Raw genomic sequence first — 24,274 nt, forward strand, 5'->3', positions numbered from 1 at the left:
GCATTCATTGCACTACTGTCTTGACCGATATACAAAACAACGCGGTGGATGCACGTGTCCGTCTGAATGTACAATGGCTCGAGGTAGAGTCCCTGGAACAGTATTGTCCAGTGACATTTCATGTCTCTCTGACCCATGTATGTGGTTACCCGGTTCTCTCTTACACAAACCAAACGATATTTATCAACAAAAATACCTCGTCAATTCAAGAGTAAATTTTTCGATACTCATCTTGGGAAAAGTAAGTTGATGGTTTGAGTACAAGCATCACAGTTACAGTCTGCGTAAACCAGTTTCGTTGGCCACAGATTCAGTGTATATATGTATCGTGATAACCCCTTCAGCATCAACTAAGGCATGAAGATGGCGCACTGAAGCGGTGAAACTGGTAGCTACATAATCAATACGATCATAAGGACGGCTGTAGGCGTGTCATGTTCTTACAATGGTGAACAGCCTTGGTCCCCAAGACCTCCAGCAAAAAGGATGGACATAAAAAAACTTAGTAAGGAATACGTCTCAGTGGATGATATCTCTATCATCTTCGTTTTGATGATGACGTGGTACTTCCCTGGAACAGATAAACTTCAATATCGAATTAGTGAAACTAATACAGCCAGTTTGAAAGCAATCGTGAAAATTAACTGAAATGAGACTAAAATAATCTGTGTGAAAATAGGACTTCGAAGAGGAGATGGCATCTCCCCTACTCTGTTGAATATTATGTTAGACAGAGTCATCGGAGAATGGGGGAAAGAAATTGGAGGTATAAACATCGGGAGTTCAGAACATCGAATAAAAGTGAAATGCCTAACTTTTGCTGAAGATCTAGCAATCTTCATTAAGACTAATGAGGAATGAGGAAACCAAGTACGCCGTTGCCAAGTTACACGAGGTAGCGTCAAATATAGGCCTCAAAGTATAATGTAAGAAGACTCACTTGGCGGAAAATTTACATAATAACATTAGAGTATTCCCACTAGAAACAAAATATTTGACAATTTCATGTGTGTCTTCTTTTTGACATCTGGAATAAATCATTGTATCATTTGTATTAGATAGTAAAGCCAATTTATAATGAGCAACCAAACTCCAGAAAGCCTATAGAATATGTATAGTCACTACAGTAAATAAGTAAAACCGTCAAATGCGAAACTTAGATATCAGAAGATAGCTGTTTTGTCTGAAGTATTAGATGCATCAGAAACTACATCCCCATGTTATTCAAAAATTAATGAAACTGCAAAGGATGAAAAATTTGTGGCACCACTAACATAAATGGCATACGGATTGAAACAAAAACTACACACCTTTGCGCAGGAATAGACAAGTTCAGTGATGCAATACGTACAAGTCGCTTGATGTTCTCTGTGGCATCTTCTGTGACATTTCTCGTAAGTCCTGCTTAACTTCTTATAATCAACTGATACTTACATATTTAGAATTACTATATTACATAGTTTTTGAGTTTCTAATGTTGTCCACTCTACAGATGTGGCTGTAGGACGCAAAGGCTTAAGAATCTTAGTTCCAAATTACACATCACTCATTCGCAGAGTGAGCTAAAAAAAATAAGAAAGGAAAATTGGAAAACAGTGGACAAAGGAACGCGATTAGTTGGAAATCCATTCAGAGAATATGAAAAAAGAAGAAAAATAACTGTCGTACCTAGCTAACAAGTTTAAACACACTCTTTAAGTGGCGATAACGAAGAAAGAAGAAGAGTATATCGAAAAGAAACTTGTACAAGTGTGCAATTATGTAACAGAATCTAGTGATGAGTTTTTTTTATGTAGGACGGCTGAAGATGTCGACTCGATGAAAACTGACTTGGAAAAATTTTAGTTAACTACATGAGGTTTCAAAATGAATTTCTGACATGTCCTAAACTGAAAATTTAGAATCGTTGCGAAAGCTTGAAATGATGCCAAGTTATATTGTAAGCGACAACCATCATTTAACTTTTATTGTTTCAGTCTTCAGTTGCAATGATTAACGTATACATTTATTTTAGTACATTTTTGGAGAAGTTAAAACAAGTTTTATCTTACATAACTGATCTGAAATACACAAGTGATAAATGCAAAAGTGAATAAGGTAATTACTATAGTTGCAAGACAACCCGAGAACAACATGTGCTTTGCTCAGCCTCCGTAGATCACTAATGTATGTGCATGCATTACAGATCAAGGAATTATAAAGATGTTTGGGAGAGCGTGTTATGAGCTGTCGCCCTCCATATGTGCTACCTGAGGATGATGGAGTCGATATTTTAAATCAAAACAGCTACAAAGAAAATTATCGACAGTTTATAAAACTGATACTGAATAGAGGAGAATATTCCAGCTTACACCTTGCATATTAATGTGCTTCTATTGCGAGTATATCACTAGGCCTTGTTTTTCGTTTTTAGAAGTTTTGAGAAATTTGTGATAAGGTCTTATGGGACCAAACTGCTGAGGTCATCATCCCTAAGCCTACACACTATTTAATCTAACGCAAACTAACTTACACTAAGGACAACACAGACACCCATGCCCGAGGGAGGACTCGAACCTCCGACATAGGGAGCCACACGGACCGTGTCCTTCACGCCTCAGACCGCGCGGCTACCCCGCGCGGTGAACACTTAATTAGAAAAAGTGGTTCAAATGGCTCTGAGCACTGTGGGACTTAACAAAAAATGGTTCAAATGGCCCTGAGCACTATGGGACTCAACTGCTGAGGTCATTAGTCCCCTATAACTTAGAACTAGTTAAACCTAACTAACCTAAGGACATCACAAACATCCATGCCCGAGGCAGGATTCGAACCTGCGACCGTAGCGGTCTTGCGGTTCCAGACTGCAGCGCCTTTAACCGCACGGCCACTTCGGCCGGCTGTGAGACTTAACATCTGAGGTCATCAGTCCCCTAGAACTGAGAACTACTTAAACCTAACTAACCTAAGGACATCACACACATCCATTCCCGAGGCAGGATTCGAACCTGCGACCGTAGCAATCGCGCGGTTCCGGATTGAAGCGCCTTGAATCGCTCGTCCACCGCGGCCGGCGAACACTTATTAGAGCCTGCAGCTGAAGTCTGATGCTGGTTTCATGGTCGCCGGACTCACCGATCGGCCAACGTTACAGCGACTAACTGTTTCAATGTGTGTGTGTGTGTGTGTGTGTGTGTGTGTGTGTGTGTGTGTGTGTGTGTGCGTGCGTGCGTGCACGAGCACCCGTGTCTGTATGACAGAATGTCTTTATAAAGTTCAAAACAACTACACATGTGAAAATCGTTTTGTGCATTGACAAATTTTGTATGATTGACTCATGTAACTTTTAGTTATTGTCCCACTTTCTGACATTTCAAGGACCAGTTGGGACATTGAGTGGAGACTGCAAGCAGTGTATAATTCTTGGTCAATGTGAGGATGAGAACTTTTTCCTGGCTGCAATTACATACAAACAGGTGTCGTAGCATCAGTATGAAAATCGTGACTGATGTTGCCTCGCGTGCCAAAGTGAGTTTGGCGTGCCTTTTTATACCACCACTGAACGTGGCTCACGGTCACTCGATTAAAAGTGTTTTTTTTTCTTTTTTTCTGGTAAATGAGAGTTAGTTAGTTACATTCATGTTCCACTGATCATTTGCACGATAAATTGTAGTATGGGACGAGTCGTTTTACATTCACACCAAAAATTAATTTCTAAATACAGGTATACAGAAATTGCGTGCGTCGCACGTCATCTGACATGGAGGTTATTACGACTTCATGTAATGAGTAAGGAGCAGCACAGTGTGTAAAACCCATCAAACGATGGCCACAAGCTATGGACCTCTACGATCTTGCCCTAGTCCAACGCTCTGTTCTTTCCGTGGACTCATTCTGATTGTAAGCCCTTGTCGATGAACTGTGCCTGGCAATATACAACCGCAGATGCATAACGAGGATAACATCTACGGCAATTAACTTTGTTATCCTAAGTTTATTTATTACGCTGTTACGCGGCGAAAATAAGACATTTTGAAGTATAATTAAGCATTGTCCTGTGGATGATATAGGCCTGCCTTACGTAAGTGTTCTTAATATATGTCAGACATTTCTTTGTGTTCACAAGCAACGCATAAGGATAACAGACCACGATCAAGTTTCAAAATTTTCAGTTCTCCCTTGAAGAATATCTCTCGTCACATGAGTTGCTCAGAAATCGGTCTACACCTATGGACAATTTAGATAGTAATCTGTAGTTGAGTCCCTTCACTTGAACCTATGAAATCAGCAAACAATTTTTGTCTGCATGAAAAGCAACATTACAAAGAAACATAAAAACAAAAGAATAGAGTGTGTACACCAAGTAACTTTAAGTAAGCGTGTCCAGTATAAATACACGGATGATTTCATCGTGGGAAACTGATAGCGAGAAGACTCAAGAGCAGTACAACAACTTCCTCGATGCAGACACGAGACGCAGCCACCAGAAGAACAAGTGGGTCATGGTTTTCTCTTCTTGAAAGTCACAGTTGGTAGTGATGACCATATCAGTTTTCCAACTCCAGGGCGTAGGCGCTTAAAAATACGAAATAATATTTTCTCAACATTGAATTCACAATTCATATGGATGTTTCTTAGGCAACGATATTAGCTATCGACTGATCCTTCCACTACTGAGGCATAAGTCTATCTTCAAAAAACCGTACAACGCCCCCCCCCCCCCCCCCCAGTGCCAAGGTTAACACCTGTTTGATTTTACTGGAACTGCATAGTTGTCGGAGGTTCATTCTTCGGTAGTCTTCTTGATCTTCAAAGAACTAGAGCTGAATATCCGATTCTTTCGAATAATGTAGTCTGGCTGACGTAGTGCGCAGCTGCCTTATCACTGACGAAATAAATGGTTAAAATGGCTCTGAGCACTATGGGACTCAACTTCTTAGGTCATCAGTCCCCTAGAACTTAGAACTACTTAAACCTAACTAACCTCAGGACAACAACACACATCCATGCCCGAGGCAGGATTCGAACCTGCGATCGTAGCGGTCGCACAGTTCCAGACTGTAGCGCCTAGAACCGCTCGGCCACTCCGGCCGGCACTGACGAAATACTCGCGGTTAGAGATATTACTGCTTTGGTTATTACCGTATAAAGTTTGCCCTGCTGACATTAGTAATCAAAATTCCGACACTCGCACACCACAGTATGACTCATTGTGTACTAACAGTACATAAATTTCCTTGACAAAATTTCGTCCCATGTATGCATTCGTACAAAATGGAAGTTGAAAAATGACAAATTGGCAACACAGTAGCCACATGTAAGACAAATATCTTCGTTCGGCACTCTGCAGGTAAGAGTGTAGAGTTATGAGTTGCTATACTCGAGTTCGATTCCGGGTCTACGTGTAACTTCTTTCTTTTAATTTTCTAATTTTGGTTTGCTCATTAACGCTGTAGCACACTGTTTCCTAAATGGTACTGAAACCTGGTATAGAAAGCTGGTTGAAACTTTAAATTAACGGCAGTATAAGTTTTGCGGGAAATTTAAGAGAATGTCCAAAGGATAGGGTAATGAGAAATGAAGCTGATATATTTGTCGCAATAGACAGGAAACACAAATCCACAGAGTTTGAAATTGAAGATGCGTGCGAGACTGTTCGGCAATACTCAGTATCAGCGGCGGGGATAACATAGTAACTGGGTCCTTCTGTCACCCACCACACTCACCTCCTGATGTAATCGAAAACTTTACAGAAAACCTCAGTTGACTTGTGCGTAAGTTGCCCAATCACACTCTAATCATCGATGAAGACATTAATCATCCAACAATTAATTGGGAAAATTAGTCTTGTTAGTGGTTTGCGTGACAAGATATCCTATCAAACACTGCTAAATGCCTTCTCTGAAAACTACCCAGAGCAGGTAGTTCATAACTCCACTCATGATGGAAATGTATTAGATCTAAGCGCAATAAATAAAGCTGACATCTGTGGGGTGTCCACACCGAAAATGGTATCAATGACCACGACGCGGTTCCGCAACAATGATTGCCAGAGTATAAAGGACAACTAAAACAAGTAGAAAGATATGTTCAGCAAACTAGACAAAAAAACTAGAGTACACTCTCAACGACGAACTTGAAAATTTCAACTTAGAACAGAGCATCTAGAAGAACTGCGGCTCAAATTTAAAAGAATAGTTGACCATAGAGTGGATGCATATGTACCCAACAAACAGTTCGTGATGAGAGACATTCTCTATGGTGTACAGTCACTGTAGTGTTTTTTTTTTTTTTTTTTCATCTCAGAGTAACTCTTGCAACCGACATTCTCATTCATTTACTGGATGTATCCCAATCTCTGTCTTCCTTTACTGTTTTTAACCTCTGTAATTCGCTCAAGAACTATGGAAGTTATTCCGTTACGTCTTAATAGATGTCCTATGATGTTGTTCCTTTTTCTTGTAAGTGTTTGGCAAATTCTGCGAAGAACCTCTTCATTCCTTATCTTATCAGTTCACCTAATTTTCAGCATTCTTCTGTAGTACCACACCTCAGATGCTTCTGTTCTATCCTGCCCCGGTTTCACAACAGTCCATGTTTCACTGCCTTGCAATGCTGTGCTCCAAACATACATCCTCAGACATTTCTAGGTCAGGTATGCTCTTTTTGCCAGTGATACCTCTGCTATTTATTTGCTCCTTGCTCCGTCCGTCATGCGTAATTTTGCTGCTCAGGTGGCAGAATTCTTTAATAACATCAACTTCGTGATCACCAATTACGATGTTAAGTCTCTTGCTGTACTCATGTCCGCTACTTCTAATTACTTTCGTCTCCCTTCCATTTACTCTGAATCCTTATTGTGTACTCATTCGACTGTCAATTCCATTCAACGCATACTGTAATTCCTCCTCCCTTTGACTGAGGATAGCAACGCTATCAGAGAATCTTGACACTGATATCCATTCCCCTTGAATTTTAATTCCACTCTTCAATCTTTCCTTTATTTTAGTTATTGCGTCTTCGACTTACAGAATGAAAAACTGGGTGAAAACTACATCCCTTTCTAATCAGTGAACTTCTTTCCTGGTCTTCCAATCTTATTTTTCCCTCTTGGTTCTTGTACACATTGTATATTTGTGGCCTCTCCCTATAGTTTACCACTATTTTTCTCAAGAATTCGAACGTCTTCTACCATTTTACACTGCCGAACGCTTTTTCCAGGTTGGTAGATCCCATGAACGTGTCTTGATTTTTCTTTAGTCCTGCTTTCACTATCAAGACCAGAGTCAGAACTGTCTCTCTGGTGCCCTTACCTTTCCCAAGCCCAAACAGATCTTCAAGTAACAGATCCTCAATTTTCTTTTCCGTCCTTCTGTATACTATACTTGGATGCTTTAGCTGTTGTTTGATTGTGCGATAATTCACGTACATGTCGGCTCTTGCAATGCTCGGAATTGTGTGGATGATATTTTTCGAAAGTCTGACTGTATTTTCCCAGTCTCATACATTCTACATACAAAACTGAATAATTATTTTGTTGCTATTTCCCTTAATGATTATAAAAATTTCCGTAGGAAGTTATCTATCCCTTCTTCCTTTTTTTGCGCTTAAGTCTTCCAGAGCTCTTTTAAATTCTGAACCTAATACAGGATCGTCTATCTCTTCCCTATAGACTCCTGTTTCTTCTTCTATCACATCATCAGATTAGTCCTCTTGCACGTAAAGGCATTCAATATACTCTATCCACCTATCCGCTCTCTGTGCTGCATTTAACAGTGAAACTCCCATTTCACTAATACTTTTGACCTTTCTTTACTTTTTTTCGATTTCTTCACATTTTTCATGCAGCCATTTCGGCTTAGCTAGCTGAAATTTATTACAGAACTCAATTAGTCTTTCCCCTCCCTCAGACGTGCGGGGTAGCCGCGCAGTCTAAGGCACCTTGCCCCGACGGAGGTTCGACTCCTCCCTCGGGCATGGGTGTGCGTGTTGTCCTTAGTGTAAGTTAGTTTAAGTTAGGACCGATGACATCAGCAGTTTGGTCCCATAGAAACTCACCACAAATTTCCAAATTTCCCCTCCCTAATTCTTACCAATCACATATCCTCCCGCTACAGTTTCCTCTGCTCCTTCCCCTACAACCGCATTCCAATTCTCCACGGCAATTAGATTTTCATCTCTCTTAACGTTCTGAATTATCTATTCAGTATCCTCATACATTTTTTCTATCTCTTCATCTTCTATGGCGTCGGTGTTAGCTTGTTATTGGTTCTACTGGGAACAACCCTATCACTGCTCGAACAGTCCACGGGTATACTGCCGGTTCATAGTGTCCAACGGGCACAATATTTCGGCGATCAGACCTGTCGCCATCGTCAGGTGCGCTGACGAACTGAGCTCCTGAGGGTGGACGGCAGATTTAAATCCCCTCCCCCGCGGGCCGCTCTCTCTGCCGTCCGCGCTCGCGCGCCGGCGGTCGCGAAGACGTGGGCGTCGGAATCTGTCGTAGCGTCGATGTGCTTGCTACGTCCGCCCTGGTCGCCAGTTCGTACTTCTTGAGCAAGAATGATTTCCTCCATTCAACATCGATTATGCGAAACCCAACCCACAGTTTTCTCACATGAGGTACTGAAAGCTGTGGATTAAGGCAGTCAGGTAGATGCAGAATTTCCGAAAAGCATTTGACTGACTACCGAACCTACGCTTATTGTCAAATTGTGAAATTTGTGACTGGGTTGAGGATTTTTTCGTAAAGGAGGACATAGCATGTTATCTTGGGGGCAGAATCATCGTTACATGTAGAAGTAACTTCGGGTGTGCCCCACGGAAGCGTGTTGGAACCCTTAGTCTTCATGCTGTACGTCAATAACCTCGCGGACAACATTAGTAGCAACCTCAGACTTTTTGCAGATGGTGCAGTTGTCTATAATGAATTACAGTCTGAAAGAAGCTGCATAAATATTCAATCAGATCTTAATAAGATTTCAAGCTAGTGCAAAGACTGGCAACTTATTAAATTTCAGAAATAGGAAATTGCGCACTTCACAAAACGAAAAAACGTAGTATCTCATGACTACAATATCAGTGAGTCAAAGTCGGAATCGGCCAGCTCATACAAATATCTGGGTGTAACACGTTGAAGCACTACGTAATGTAATTGGTACTTAGGCCGGTCATGGGCAAAGCAGATGGTCAATACTGGGGAAACGTAGTCAGTCTACAAAAGGAGATAGCTAACAAATCACTTGTGTGGCCGATTCAAGAAGCTTAAGTAACCTATAGCAAACTGGACTACTAGGGGATATTGAACGAAAACAAGGAAGGGCAGCACGAATGGTCGCAGATTAGTTTGGCCGTGGGAGAATGACACAGAGATACCGAAGAAACTGAACTGGCAGACTTTTCGGGTACTGAGGCATTTAAAATATCATTTTTCCCGCGCTCCATACGTGAATGGAACGGGAAGAAACCCTAATAACTGGTTCAGTAGGACGTAACCTTCACCATGCACTTCACAGTGCTTTGCGTAATATAGACGTAGATGTAGATACATGTCCCGCGACTTCAGTTTTCCTTTAAGGCTGAAGCCAATACAATTATTGGTCAGACATGACAGAAATATTCATAATAAGTTAAAAATAAATTATCTGTTACTGGACGCAAATAACTACAAAACTTATCAATGTGGAAACGATCAACATACAATCTGTATTGAGTAAGAGCGGCCAGATACTTTTTTCTTTTTTTACTTTGAGGGAAGGTGTATTTGTTTGTTGCATCTATTTGGGTTTGTCTGATTGAACCTTACTGCCAACAGCTTGGTGTAAATATAAAATATATACCGGGTGATCAAAAAATCAGAATAAATTTGAAAACTTAATAAATCACAGAATAATGTAGATAGAGAGGTAAAAATTGACACATATGCTTGGAATGACATGGGGTTTCATTAGAACCAAAAACAAGGAAAAAAAACAAAGTATTGCAAGACGCGTGAAAGATCTCTTGCGCGCGTATTTGGTGATGATCGTGTGCTCAGCCGCCACTTCCGTCACGCTTGGCCTCCCAGGTCCCCAGACCTCAGTCCGTGCGATTATTGTCTTTGGGGTTACCTGAAGTCGCAAGTGTATCGTGATCGACCGGCATCTCTACGGATGCTGAAAGATAACATCCGACGCCAGTGCCTCACCATAACTCCGGACATGCTTTACAGTGCTGTTCACAACATTACTCCTCGACTACAGCTATTGTTGAGGAATGATGGTGGACATATTGAGCATTTCCTGTAAAGAAAATCATCTTTGCTTTGTCTTACTTTGTTATGCTAATTATCGCTAGTCTGATCAGATGAAGCGCCATCTGTCGGACATTTTTTGAACTTTTGTATTTTTTTTTCTAATAAAACCCCATGTCATTCCAAGCATGTGTGTCAATTTGTACCTCTCTATCTACGTTATTCCGTGATTTATTCAGTTTTAAAATTTATACTGACTTTTTGATCACCCGGTATAATAGAAATCATAATATAAAAAGTTTGAACAGTGGTTTAAAATTATTTTACGATGAACAAAAAAATAGGTGGAATACATATAGCTAAGGGAAGTTCGCTTATTAACTAGAGACAAATTAGGAAAATAGAAAGAACTCGAAAGAGGCTGGAAAGCATACTACCTGATATTAGAGTGTTTATGCAGCCACAGATAGAACACAAAATTTCGTAGACACACTTTATAATCTCGTAGAAAACAAGAAGTGCGTTGTATATCTGAGGATCTTGATAACAATAAAAAAAAAGGAGCACTTGTTGAAAGAGGCAACTCATTTCACAAAGTTTTGTAAGCGGTTTTGCTGTGCTTCGAAGAAACTGTAGGAAAACAGCACGTGGTTGACATATCTTCTTTCTTTCTTCTGGCGTTCGGAGAAACGATTATGCTTGATACCTATACGATGTAAATGGGAACTAGTTGAACGATATACGTATTCGCACCAAGGCAGCTAGCTAGCTTTCTGCTCGTTTGAATCAGGGGAGGCTCCTAATTACTGATTGAATGACAGCGTAGACGGGCAGGCAGAATGGCATCATTAGTCTGTTCATTCATCTTCGGTCATTTGCAGCGTAAGTAACGTGAAATCGGAGAATAGTAGACTGATGTTCACTACAGCGCACACAGACAGCGGTCGCCTTCGTCAGGTGGTCGTTCTTTTCAAAGTACACCAACCCCACATGAGCTGGAGCCCACAGAAACCTTTTCGTTTATTTGGCAAGATTTTCATACGATCGCCATTATATGAATAAGGGTGCAAACTCCCTTCCCGTATTTGAACCTCCATAAAAATTTCTCACTGCACTATAGCCGACATATTCGTCTTGAGAGATTCAGAAATTGCATCGATATTTAAGATAATTCTCATTTACTGTTCCATCATGGCAAATTTTAAATTAGAGTAGGTTTTCCGATCATAGTCATGACAACTCACATCGCGCAAGGAAAACCGACAGTTACACTTTTTAAGTATCATTCTGCGTTCTGCAGGTTGTTTCTCGATGCTTTTATACCACCTCCTACGATGTTCTTCACGTTCGTTTAATGTGAATTTTAGGCATGTTTGACAAATGCTATTTGTCAATAAATACAATATTTTTTATTTGTTTCCATATCCTTTACATCTTGCATTTTTCCGTTTTTGGACTTCACTTTTGAGTATAATAGCTCAGGCTAGGACCATGCCCAATTATTTATTACGTCCGTTTTTCATTGTAATTTCAGATAAATAGCTGCTGCCCTTCCTGGGCCAATAAAGAGCATTGCGCAACCTAGGGCTGTCTTTTAATATTAATCACAATATAAAGTTGCTGCAACATCGCACCACAATGGATTGGAATAAATTTAAAGATGACCACTTTAGTCGACTCGAGTGCTAGATATTCACCGTGATACCGACACAAAGGAGCAGAGCAAGTAGTGGAAACATTTAAATTCACCGCCGCCGAAAAAGGCCGCAGATCCACCTATCAACGAGCAATGTGATTTTTGGGTCTGGTATGGTATGGTAGTACCGGATTACCCCTGTAAGTAGGCTGTTTAGGTTTTTTATTGGTAACGCCACCTCTGTATGAAAATCACTGGCTGTGCTGTGTGCAGTCTGTGGCTGCTTTGCATTGTTGTAATACTCGCCATTGTAGTGTTGGGCAGCGGCAGCTGGATGTGAACAGCGCGTAGCGTTGCGCAGTTGGAGGTGAGCCGCCAGCAGTGGTGGATGTGGGGAGAGAGATGGCGGAGTTTTGAAATTTGTCATGAACTGCTATATTTATATATGATGATATCAAGGTAAATACATCGTTTGTTCTCTATTAACATCTTTCATTTGCTAACTATCCCTATCAGTAGTTAGTGCCTTCCATAGTTTGAATCTTTTATTTAGCTGGCAGTAGTGGCGCTCGCTGTATTGCAGTAGCTTGAGCAGCGAAGATTTTTGTGAGGTAAGTGATTTGTGAAAGGTATAGTTTAATGTTAGTCAGGGCCATTCTTTTGTAGGGAATTTTGAAAGTCAGATTGCGTTGCGCTAACAAAATATTGTGTGTCAGTTTAAGCACAGTCGTGTATAATTGTTCAAAGGGGACGTTTCATATGGCGACCCTGCCAGGATACGAACCTGGAATCTTCTGATATCCAATTTGTAAAATTTTTTTGTGGGGAGCATGGGGGCTATGTAAGTAGGCTGTTTAGGTTTTTTATTGGTAACGCCACCTCTGTATGAAAATCACTGGCTGTGCTGTGTGCAGTCTGTGGCTGCTTTGCATTGTTGTAATACTCGCCATTGTAGTGTTGGGCAGCGGCAGCTGGATGTGAACAGCACGTAGCGTTGCGCAGTTGGAGGTGAGCCGCCAGCAGTGGTGGATGTGGGGAGAGAGATGGCGGAGTTTTGAAATTTGTCATGAACTGCTATATTTATATATGATGATATCAAGGTAAATACATTGTTTGTTCTCTATTAACATCTTTCATTTGCTAACTATCCCTATCAGTAGTTAGTGCCTTCCATAGTTTGAATCTTTTATTTAGCTGGCAGTAGTGGCGCTCGCTGTATTGCAGTAGCTTGAGCAGCGAAGATTTTTGTGAGGTAAGTGATTTGTGAAAGGTATAGTTTAATGTTAGTCAGGGCCATTCTTTTGTAGGGAATTTTGAAAGTCAGATTGCGTTGCGCTAACAAAATATTGTGTGTCAGTTTAAGCACAGTCATGTATAATTGTTCAAAGGGGACGTTTCACCCCATTACGCTCCTGAGGGGCAAACCGTCACGGGAGCATACTGTACTACCAACTCTCCTGACGAGCTGTCAAGACGAAGAGTCGCTGAGGCTGATTTGGGAGGTGTCTGCTCCACGACAACGCCCCAGCTGATTCTGCTTCGGACACTTTCACTCACGTCGCTGCTATGGGCCGTCAAATTTTGCCTCGACCGCCGTATTCTCCTGACATGGCACCCAGCGACTTCTTCCTATTTCCTAGCATGAAGAAATCATTGCATTGCAAGTATTTCCGTAATGACGACGAGAAGATTTTCCAGGTGAATAGTTTCTTGAACAGCTAAATCGAAGACTTCCACAATCAAGATCGCCACCAAGTTAGGAAGAATGTGTCGCATCGAAAGGTGAATATGTAAAGAAAAACTAACGCTACCATCAAGTTTCATAGCCGTAGCTTGATTTTTTTTTTTTTTTTTTTTCGTGTAACGCAAAGCGACCATGTCCTTGGACAGCTCAGGTGTCACGTCACATATTTACTAATGCAGAACTGTGCTGTCATCATCGGATCTTATGCTTCTGAATTTTTACAAAATATTATCCATCAGTGTTACAAGTGAAGCGACTTGTATCACTGATCACTGATAGATAGTATGTATAGATGATACGTTGTAAATATTCAGAAACATAATATCCGATGATGAAAGTATAGCTCTGTTGAAAGCGGTCATCAAATAAAATGCTTTTTAGCGAACTTCGTTTGTGAAATTTTCTCCAGTTACCATGCAATGTTTATTCGTAAATGAATACCTGGATTTCCCGCTGAACTCAGTACCCTTTTGACATAAATGTTTGATGATGAAACTACAGCAAAAATAAAGAACTGTTGAGAAGAGTATTACACTCGTCTAACGGACACGTGGAAGGCGCATGTTTGACTGTGTTGGATATTGATAAAATGGGCATTTGGATTAGAATGTCGCGGGTTCAAGAAAGGCGAGCGTGTAATAAGTAAAATAATGAAACAAGTGCACAAGTTATTCAATGTTCGACAAAGTGTCTAACATAAATAATCACGGTTGTGCAGTCGTTATTTGTATTGTACGTATCATTGGCGCCGACAAACGAAGTGAACAACAATAATTTATAGCTAAAAGAAAGCCTAACTGGCGGTTTTTTCTTTAATTGAATTATCTCCCCTCAAAAATTAGTGCAAGGAAACGTCAACAAGAAAAGAGCGACGTATTCAACCAGGGCTCGCTGCCATGAGACACGTAAAACAACGTACAGCAACGGAAATCATTAAGCACGGAAGACAGATCATGACACACTTAAACATAAAAACTATAGGATTCAGTGCTCAAGAATAGATAAGATACTGCATGGCGCGTACTCTTTCACCAACATTTCTATTTGAAGTCAGATAAAATCGTACCAAAATAAAACAGTTTTGCAAATAAAAAATTAAAACAGTGAGCTGTTATACTTCAGAATATTAATTATACACAAATTGCTGAAACAACTACGCATAATTAAACCACAACAAACCCCTCATACAGCATGACTCCAATTCGAAGAGGTGAGCGTTATTTTCTTGTAGCCCACAGAGAAACTGATGAATTAACTTATGTTTACACTAGAATTATGTTTTTACGCTGACCTGAACTTTCGATAGGACTTCGTAAATCCCTGTCACAACACCGCACAGTTCACTGTCTGCTGTTCAGAATAAACTGAAGCAGGCGGCTTTATTGTGGAACTGCTGGCAACACAGGAAAGCTTAGAAGCGACTTTGGGACATTTAAGCAGAGTCTCAGCTGCTAAAACCGGCCGTATTAGTGAGAGAACTTGTGGAGGCAATATCTCAGGATGAGGCTAATGTGTTAGTCTCACGCTAAGTTCAACGGCTCATGGAGTAGCGGATTTGCGACGATCATCGTCCGCAGTGGGCGTAAGCGGTCTGTGTGTGCGATTCGGATTAGAGAGAAGTCCTCTTTCGCCCACGCCACGAATTTAGTGCTTTGCTTCTATGTCCGCAATTAATTAATGCGTAGTCGAAATGTTGTTTGAAACGGTATCCACTGAAGGAAACATTGTAGGTGAAGAACAAAGAATTTGAGGTGGAAATGTTAGGAAGCAATAGGAAAGAGAACAGATTTTCAAAGCATCAAAACGGTGGATAGTGGATTAATAGAAGTGAAAGTACTCTGCGGCCTGGATGCAAGATAACCCAGAGTTACCAAAGAAAGCAAGATCTGAGAACTAAAGTACCCAGCTCGAACGCATAAAACCGAGGAAAAATGGTTCTAAACCAAGACGGTGAGTCTGTTCTATCACTCACCAAAGTCATTTATCTGTAATTCCTTGCATTCGTTTGCAATCTGTGTTTTCAGGTTGACAAATCCAGAGACTAGAAAAGCACAATACTATATAACTGACAGTTATGACCTACAGATTCACAAGTGATAAAAGGCCTATTACTTGCAAAAAGCTAAAAATATTTTAACACATGCAGAACTTACAGAGTAAAATTTCCCAAAATAGAAGTTGCTGTTTCGTCCTACGTTGTTCGCTTATTCATCATCGAAGTGAAGATGTAATGTTTCAGAGAAGCAGAGGCGAACAGTACCCACAAGTGAGAAGAGCCAAATGTGGCCATCCTACATCATTTTCGATGGTAGTTCAGTACCAACGGAAAGTATTCACATATCCACATCATCACCAGGATCTTTTCCATTCCGGTCTATTTAAGTCACTTTACTGAGACTTCGCCTTTGCAGTTCGATGACGAGAAAGCACGTACGACAAAAAAGTGTTTTCGGAAATAGTATCGTCTTAATATTGCCTGTATTTACACATATTGCTACAATTAAATGTATGGCTTTTTGCCAAACAATATGAATCTTGTGAATCTGGTACTAATAATAATTGTCTGTTTATTCAAAGTAGAGAGCGAATAGGTGAAAGAAGTAAACTGAAGTTCTCTGGGGGGGGGGGGGGGGGGGGGGAATTTTCTGCTGACGAGGCAGAAGAAGAACGGTGTTTCATTTTGGAAGACGTAGAGGATCCAATATTAGAATTAGTGGTTTGAAAGACTAGAATACAGAAACTCAGAGTGTATGGTCAGCATTTCTTCAAACGTCATAGAATTATTGGGAGTACTGGCAATCAAACGACTTTTCAAGCCGATTTGTAGAATCTATGAGATTGGAGTCATACCATCAGGCTTTGGTGAATATGATCGCCAGAATCTCAAGTTAGAAAAGGCAGATAGTTGTGACAACTACCACAAAATCTGTGTAACAAATTATGCATCCGAGTTGCTGACAAGGATAGTATGCTGAAAAATAGAAATCAAAACTGAGCGTATGTTACTCTCAGAAAGATCGAAAGATCCCGCGATCCGACGATAGGGCTAAGAAATGTACGCTGCTAACAGCCAATACGTCGCACGTTGCTGGTTTCTTGCAACTTTTACAGAAAAGCCAAAGAGGCAAAACAGTTTAACTATTCAATAATACGTATTTTGAGAGTCGCACTAAAACGCTTGAAGTTTCCACAGAAACTAAAGCAGTTTAGTAGCTTTAATTTAACATCATCAATCACGTCTCTTCCGGCAGCTAACTGATATGAGAACTTACTGAAAAGTAATGCCTAAGATGTTTTATTTGAAAACTCTTAATTTTTTAAAATAAAACAAGCGTTATTAACATTTACATCTTTACAATGAAATGAATACCTCTAGCTGCATATAGGCGTTGATACAAGTCAACGGGGACAGTTGAAAATGTGTGCCCCGACCGGGACTGGAATCCGGGTTCTCCTGCTTACATGGCAGACGCTCTATCCATGTTTCTTTTTATCTCATTTTGTTCTATATTGCTCACCGAATTCGTTCGGCGTGGACGTCCGATGACAACCGTTTAGGTTGTTCGTTGATCCGTTCTCTCAGGTTTTTTTTATTGCAGAGGGTAGCTAACCCTCTGACCGAACACACTGAGCTAGCGTGCCGGCATCCATCTGAGCCACCGAGGACACAGAGGATAGTGCGACTGCAGGGACTTATCTCTGGCACGCCTCCCGTGAGACCCACATTCGCAACTTATTATCCCGCACCATATTCATAGTGCCCCTACCCATTATACTCATTACTTGTGCCTTTACTGCCGATTCCCGTAAGAGTTCGGGCACTGTTTGCGCCTCCGCACAGAAGAAGATGGTCAAATGGCCGGTGAGCCTGCCCTATATATATAATTCAAATGGCTCTGAGAACTATAGGACTTAACTGCAGTGGTCATCAGTCCCCTAGAACTTAGAACTACTTAAACCTAACTAACCTAAGGACATCACACACATCCATGCCCAAGGCAGGATTCGAACCTGCGACCGTAGCGGTCGAGCGGTTCCAGACTGTAACGCCTAGAACCGCTCGGCCACCCCGGCCGGCAACTCTATATATATATATATATATATATATATATATATATATATATATATATATATATAAAACGATCGAGGGCTTCACTTTGGTAGTGATGAAGCAGGGCAAGTAGTGGTGAGGTTGTGGCTCAACAAAGTCAAACATTCTACAGTGACAATGTCAAAGAATTGGTCTCTCGTTCAGAGAAACATGTTCGCCGCCATGGCGACTAGGTTGAGAAATAAACGTGTAGACATAACGAATAAAGATGTAAATATATATGAAGATAGTATCTGTTCTTTCGGACATGTCCGAAAGAACAGATACCATATACACTCCTGGAAATGGAAAAAAGAACACATTGACACCGTTGTGTCAGACCCACCATACTTGCTCCGGACACTGCGAGAGGGCTGTACAAGCAATGATCACACGCACGGCACAGCGGACACACCAGGAACCGCGGTGTTGGCCGTCGAATGGCGCTAGCTGCGCAGCATTTGTGCACCGCCGCCGTCAGTGTCAGCCAGTTTGCCGTGGCATACGGAGCTCCATCGCAGTCTTTAACACTGGTAGCATGCCGCGACAGCGTGAACGTGAACCGTATGTGCAGTTGACGGACTTTGAGCGAGGGCGTATAGTGGGCATGCGGGAGGCCGGGTGGACGTACAGCCGAATTGCTCAACACGTGGGGCGTGAGGTCTCCACAGTACATCGATGTTGTCGCCAGTGGTCGGCGGAAGGTGCACGTGCCCGTCGACCTGGGACCGGACCGCAGCGACGCACGGATGCACGCCAAGACCGTAGGATCCTACGCAGTGCCGTAGGGGACCGCACCGCCACTTCCCAGCAAATTAGGGACACTGTTGCTCCTGGGGTATCGGCAAGGACCATTCGCAACCGTCTCCATGAAGCTGGGCTACGGTCCCGCACACCGTTAGGCCGTCTTCTGCTCACGCCCCAACATCGTGCAGCCCACCTCCAGTGGTGTCGCGACAGGCGTGAATGGAGGGACGAATGGAGACGTGTCGTCTTCAGCGATGAGAGTCGCTTCTGCCTTGGTGCCAATGATGGTCGTATGCGTGTGTGGCGCCGTGCAGGTGAGCGCCACAATCAGGACTGCATACGACCGAGGCACACAGGGCCAACACCCGGCATCATGGTGTGGGGAGCGATCTCCTACACTGGCCGTACACCACTGGTGATCGTCGAGGGGACACTGAATAGTGCACGGTACATCCAAACCGTCATCGAACCCATCGTTCTACCATTCCTAGACCGGCAAGGGAACTTGCTGTTCCAACAGGACAATGCACGTCCGCATGTATACCGTGCCACCCAACGTGCTCTAGAAGGTGTAAGTCAACTAACTTGGCCAGCAAGATCTCCCCCATTGAGCATGTTTGGGACTGGATGAAGAGTCGTCTCACGCGGTCTGCACGTCCAGCACGAACGCTGGTCCAACTGAGGCGCCAGGTGGAAATGGCATGGCAAGCCGTTCCACAGGACTACATCCAGCATCTCTACGATCGTCTCCATGGGAGAATAGCAGCCTGCATTGCTGCGAAAGGTGGATATACACTGTACTAGTGCCGACATTGTGCATGCTCTGTTGCCTGTGTCTATGTGCCTGTGGTTCTGTCAGTGTGATCATGTGATGTATCTGATCCCAGGAATGTGTCAATAAAGTTTCCCCTTCCTGGGACAATGAATTCACGGTGTTCTTATTTCTATTTCCAGGAGTGTATATATATATCACAACTTGCCCTGCTTCATCACTACCAAAGTGAAGCCCTCGATCGTTTTCTTTAAGTTTTAGAAAAATGAAACTCGGATGGACCAAGTCGCGACTGTATGAAAGATTATGTAATACAGTGAATCCAAGGTGTCGAATGTTGCCGATGCCGCAGTGCTCGCATGTGGCGTGGCACTGTCATGCTAAAAGGGAGGGTGTGGACGAACTGTTCAAATTCGAACCTCGATTATGGCTCTCTGTTTCTCAAGCACCGACATTGTCACATGAGAAGCCGTCATATTGCACGCTACAATTCGGAGCCCTTTAACGGCAGAGGGATGCAACATGATTCAGCGAAGCGGAAAATTTGGCCGAGTAATATGCGTGATGTATAATACCTGAACCGATATTGAGAACAGAAAAAAACTTGAAGGCATTAATTTCCAAATGCCCTCGTAGTTCTATATTTTGACTGGGGACCTGTGCCTACCTGACCGCTACGGTCGCAGGTTCGAATCCTGCCTCGGGCATGGATGTGTGTGATGTCCTTAGGTTAGTAAGGTTTAATTAGTTCTAAGTTCTAGGCGACTGATGACCTCAGAAGTTAAGTCGCATAGTGCTCAGAGCCATTTGAACCTGTGCCTACCAGTCAAGTGAGCGCTCACCAAAAAGCAACACTTGACAGCGAAAACAGGAAAAACTATACAGTAAACTTCGCCGCTCTCGGCATCGCACTTGATACACTCCTGGAAATTGAAATAAGAATACCGTGAATTCATTGTCCCAGGAAGGGGAAACTTTATTGACACATTCCTGGGGTCAGATACATCACATGATCACACTGACAGAACCACAGGCACATAGACACAGGCAACAGAGCATGCACAATGTCGGCACTAGTACAGTGTATATCCACCTTTCGCAGCAATGCAGGCTGCTATTCTCCCATGGAGACGATCGTAGAGATGCTGGATGTAGTCCTGTGGAACGGCTTGCCATGCCATTTCCACCTGGCGCCTCAGTTGGACCAGCGTTCGTGCTGGACGTGCAGACCGCGTGAGACGACGCTTCATCCAGTCCCAAACATGCTCAATGGGGGACAGATCCGGAGATCTTGCTGGCCAGGGTAGTTGACTTACACCTTCTAGAGCACGATGGGTGGCACGGGATACATGCGGACGTGCATTGTCCTGTTGGAACAGCAAGTTCCCTTGCCGGTCTAGGAGTGGTAGAACGATGGGTTCGATGACGGTTTGGATGTACCGTGCACTATTCAGTGTCCCCTCGACGATCACCAGTGGTGTACGGCCAGTGTAGGAGATCGCTCCCCACACCATGATGCCGGGTATTGGCCCTGTGTGCCTCGGTCGTATGCAGTCCTGATTGTGGCGCTCACCTGCACGGCACCAAACACGCATACGACCATCATTGGCACCAAGGCAGAAGCGACTCTCATCGCTGAAGACGACACGTCTCCATTCGTCCCTCCATTCATGCCTGTCGCGACACCACTGGAGGCGGGCTGCACGATGTTGGGGCATGAGCGGAAGACGGCCTAACGGTGTGCGGGACCGTAGCCCAGCTTCATGGAGACGGTTGCGAATGGTCCTCGCCGATACCCCAGGAGCACCAGTGTCCCTAATTTGCTGGGAAGTGGCGGTGCGGTCCCCTACGGCACTGCGTAGGATCCTACGGTCTTGGCGTGCATCCGTGCGTTGCTGCGGTCCGGTCCCAGGTCGACGGCCACGTGCACCTTCCGCCGACCACTGGCGACAACATCGATGTACTGTGGAGACCTCACGCCCCAAGTGTTGAGCAATTCGGCGGTACGTCCACCCGGCCTCCCGCATGCCCACTATATGCCCTCGCTCAAAGTCCGTCAACTGCACATACAGTTCACGTCCACGCTGTCGCGGCATGCTACCAGTGTTAAAGACTGCGATGGAGCTCCGTATGCCACGGCAAACTGGCTGACACTGACGGCGGCGGTGCACAAATGCTGCGCAGCTAGCGCCATTCGACGGCCAACATCGCGGTTCCTGGTGTGTCCGCTGTGCCGTGCGTGTTATCATTGCTTGTACAGCCCTCTCGCAGTGTCCGGAGCAAGTATGGTGGGTCTGACACACCGGTGTCAATGTGTTCTTTTTTCCATTTCCAGGAGTGTAGTTCTTGTTATCTCTCCATCTTCCTTCCTTGTTGCGGGGATCCTACAGCTGTCACTGCATACCACATCTCTGTCGCAAAATGCATCGATCTCGTCATCCTTCCTCATCCTCTTTCATTCCTCTTCTCCGTATCACTTCTTGCATGCCACTCAGGCCACACTCTCCTTCCAGGAGGTTGCCACGGAAGATATCTCTTCGACCACCTGTCTTCATCCATTCTTTTCACATGCTCAAACCATCCTAGCTGCCTTTCTTCTATTGTACACGCAATACTGTAATGAATCTATGTCTTTCCTCTTATTTCCTCACTTCTTACGTGGTCAACTCGAGAAATTCTACAGGCTCTTTTCAGTTAGCCCATTTCTAAACTCTAAGTCTGTTTTTATTTCTTCCTGTTTCAGCACTCACTCCGATAGCTTCTTGCTGGTTCAGCGCAGAACATGTATAAACGAATTTTAACTTTTAAACTAATTATTGAGGACCAAAGTACACGGTTTAATTTTTGGATAGCAGTCCTTCCCTGGCTGATCCGTTCTTGGGTATCTCCATCACGTCTTCCATCGCGTGACAAGATACTACACAGGTACTTAAACTCTTAATAAGACGTCCGTCAACATCCTGGTTACTTTCCTCTTCTCCACAACTTAGACGTTCTGTCTTTTCAAAATTAATTTTCATACCCCACTTTTTATACTCCTCGAAGCATGGTGAGGTATACCCTCTTTAGCGGTTGCTGCAACGAACCTGATCACGGGCATAGAAATGTGTGTACATACACTGGTTCCTTACTTCATCCCCCAAGCCTATGCAATTTCTACAACACAGATGCAATGCCCTGCACATACATCTTAAAGGCTGTGGGAGACAGACAGAATCCTTGCTTCGTTGTTCTAGTTTTTCTGAAGCCCTCTCTATAATTTCCTTTTCCTACTTTAATGACACATTCTGATGATTTATATAGGTTTATGACACTTCTTACATAAAGTTTTGGCAGTTCCACTAACCACAGCACTTCGAACAGTAGCTTCAATGGCACGGTGTCTTATGCTTTCTCAAGATCTGTTAGATTCCCTTCCAGTATCTTCTCCACGATCTGTCTTAAGGTAAAGATGTTACCTGCACACGATCTGCTTCATCTAAAGCAACTTTGTTCTTCCATCTTCCCAAACAGGCAGAATAACTTCGTTAACTTCAATCAGTGTGGTTTAATAGCTTTTGATATCGGAAACCACATCCCTGTCAAGCCATAAAGCCAAGAACATAGGCCAGCCTCCTTCAATCACGAGGACTGGCGCCCGTCGCCCAAATCTCCGCAGGTCCAGAAATTCCCAACATTGCACAAACATTCAGGTTTTTCAACCCATCAGGTCTCAGGAGCGGAATGGCTGCCATTTGGCCCAAACGCTGGCACTCTCATCGGCTGTGCCTTTCTCCCATGAGTAATCTCCAGAAAGTGCTGCCTCTCGGCGTGACTTCTTCCTGTATTGTTTAGATAACTTACAGGAGTCCAGCTGAGTGACGTCGTCGAAAACCGCCAATATTTCGGCAGGTGCACACCTTGTCATTTTCAAGGCAAAACTATCTGAAGAAACTCAGGTCTCGCATCCTCGACAATCATTTTTCACTAATTGGTATCGAATGTACACGGAAAGACGATAGAAAGTCTAGCCCCTAGACGCCTATTACGGGTTCCCGTCAGATTACTTGAGTTAGGTGCTGTCAGGCTTGGCTACCGCTTGGACGGGTGACCGTCCGGGCTGCCAAGCGCTGTTGGAAAGCGAGGTGCACTCATTGTGAGGCGAGTTGAGGAGATGCTTGTCAGAAGTAGTGGCTCCGGTCACGAACACTGACAATGGCTGGGAGAACAATGTGCTGAACGCATGCCCCTCCTCATCTATATCCAGTGATGCCTCTCGGCAGAGGTTGACACGGAGGTCGGTCGGTACCTTTGGGCCTTCCGAGGCCTATTCACATAAAGCTAGGAGCCTGTTAGCCTCTGAACACAACATTCACCCCTACACCACATTTGACACAATTAAGGAGGAAGCAACCCACCAGCTCTCAGTTGCTGTTCAAAGCTAACAGCTAACCGTCGAGTTTGCAATTCTCTCTTGTGAAAATTCCGAAAGCTGGAGTCGCTTTATTCGCTTACAGGTGAGATAAAGATCGAAGGCAGTGTCTGTCTGATCAGACTCAAATGAACATTGCATCGTACTTCCTAACAACACTGGCATAAGACAGCGACTTTCAGTTACAATATCCTGCTGTCGTAGGGAAAACACACAATGTGCACGAGTGTAGGCTGTGACCCATTAACGACGACATATGGAAGTTTGGGTATGGCCGTGAGTCGCGGATGGATATAGAAAGTAATTATAATTAGTTTTTAATACCTTCACCTGCTGACGGGCGTTGATAAATATCAACAGGGGGAGGTGAAAATGTGTGCCCCGACCGGGATTCGAACCCGGGATCTCCTGCTTGCTTGGCAGACGCTTTATCCATCTGAGCCACCGAGGGCTCAGAGGATAGTGCGACTGTAGGGACTATCTCGCAAGACCCACGTTCTCACCTTGTATGTTCACACACTACATTCGTAGTGTCCCACACCAACACACTCATTACCCGTGGACGACATTCTTACCAAGTCCCGTAAGAGTTCGGGGAATATGTTTGCATCCGCATAGAGGAAGAAGGTCATGGCCGGTATTGCCAGAACTATATACTTAT

The 24,274-nt window shown here is 43.4% G+C and overlaps 1 non-coding gene across 1 annotated transcript; it reads right to left on the reverse strand.

Annotated features, from left to right (window-relative positions):
- Positions 1–23,990: 23,990 nt before the first annotated feature.
- On the reverse strand, positions 23,991–24,065 carry Trnaa-agc. The gene has a single exon. It is a non-coding gene; the product is annotated as a tRNA-Ala (tRNA).
- Positions 24,066–24,274: the final 209 nt, after the last annotated feature.

The sequence above is a fragment of the Schistocerca americana genome, chromosome 4 (genome assembly GCF_021461395.2).
Source record: "Schistocerca americana isolate TAMUIC-IGC-003095 chromosome 4, iqSchAmer2.1, whole genome shotgun sequence".
NCBI lineage: Eukaryota > Metazoa > Arthropoda > Insecta > Orthoptera > Acrididae > Schistocerca > Schistocerca americana.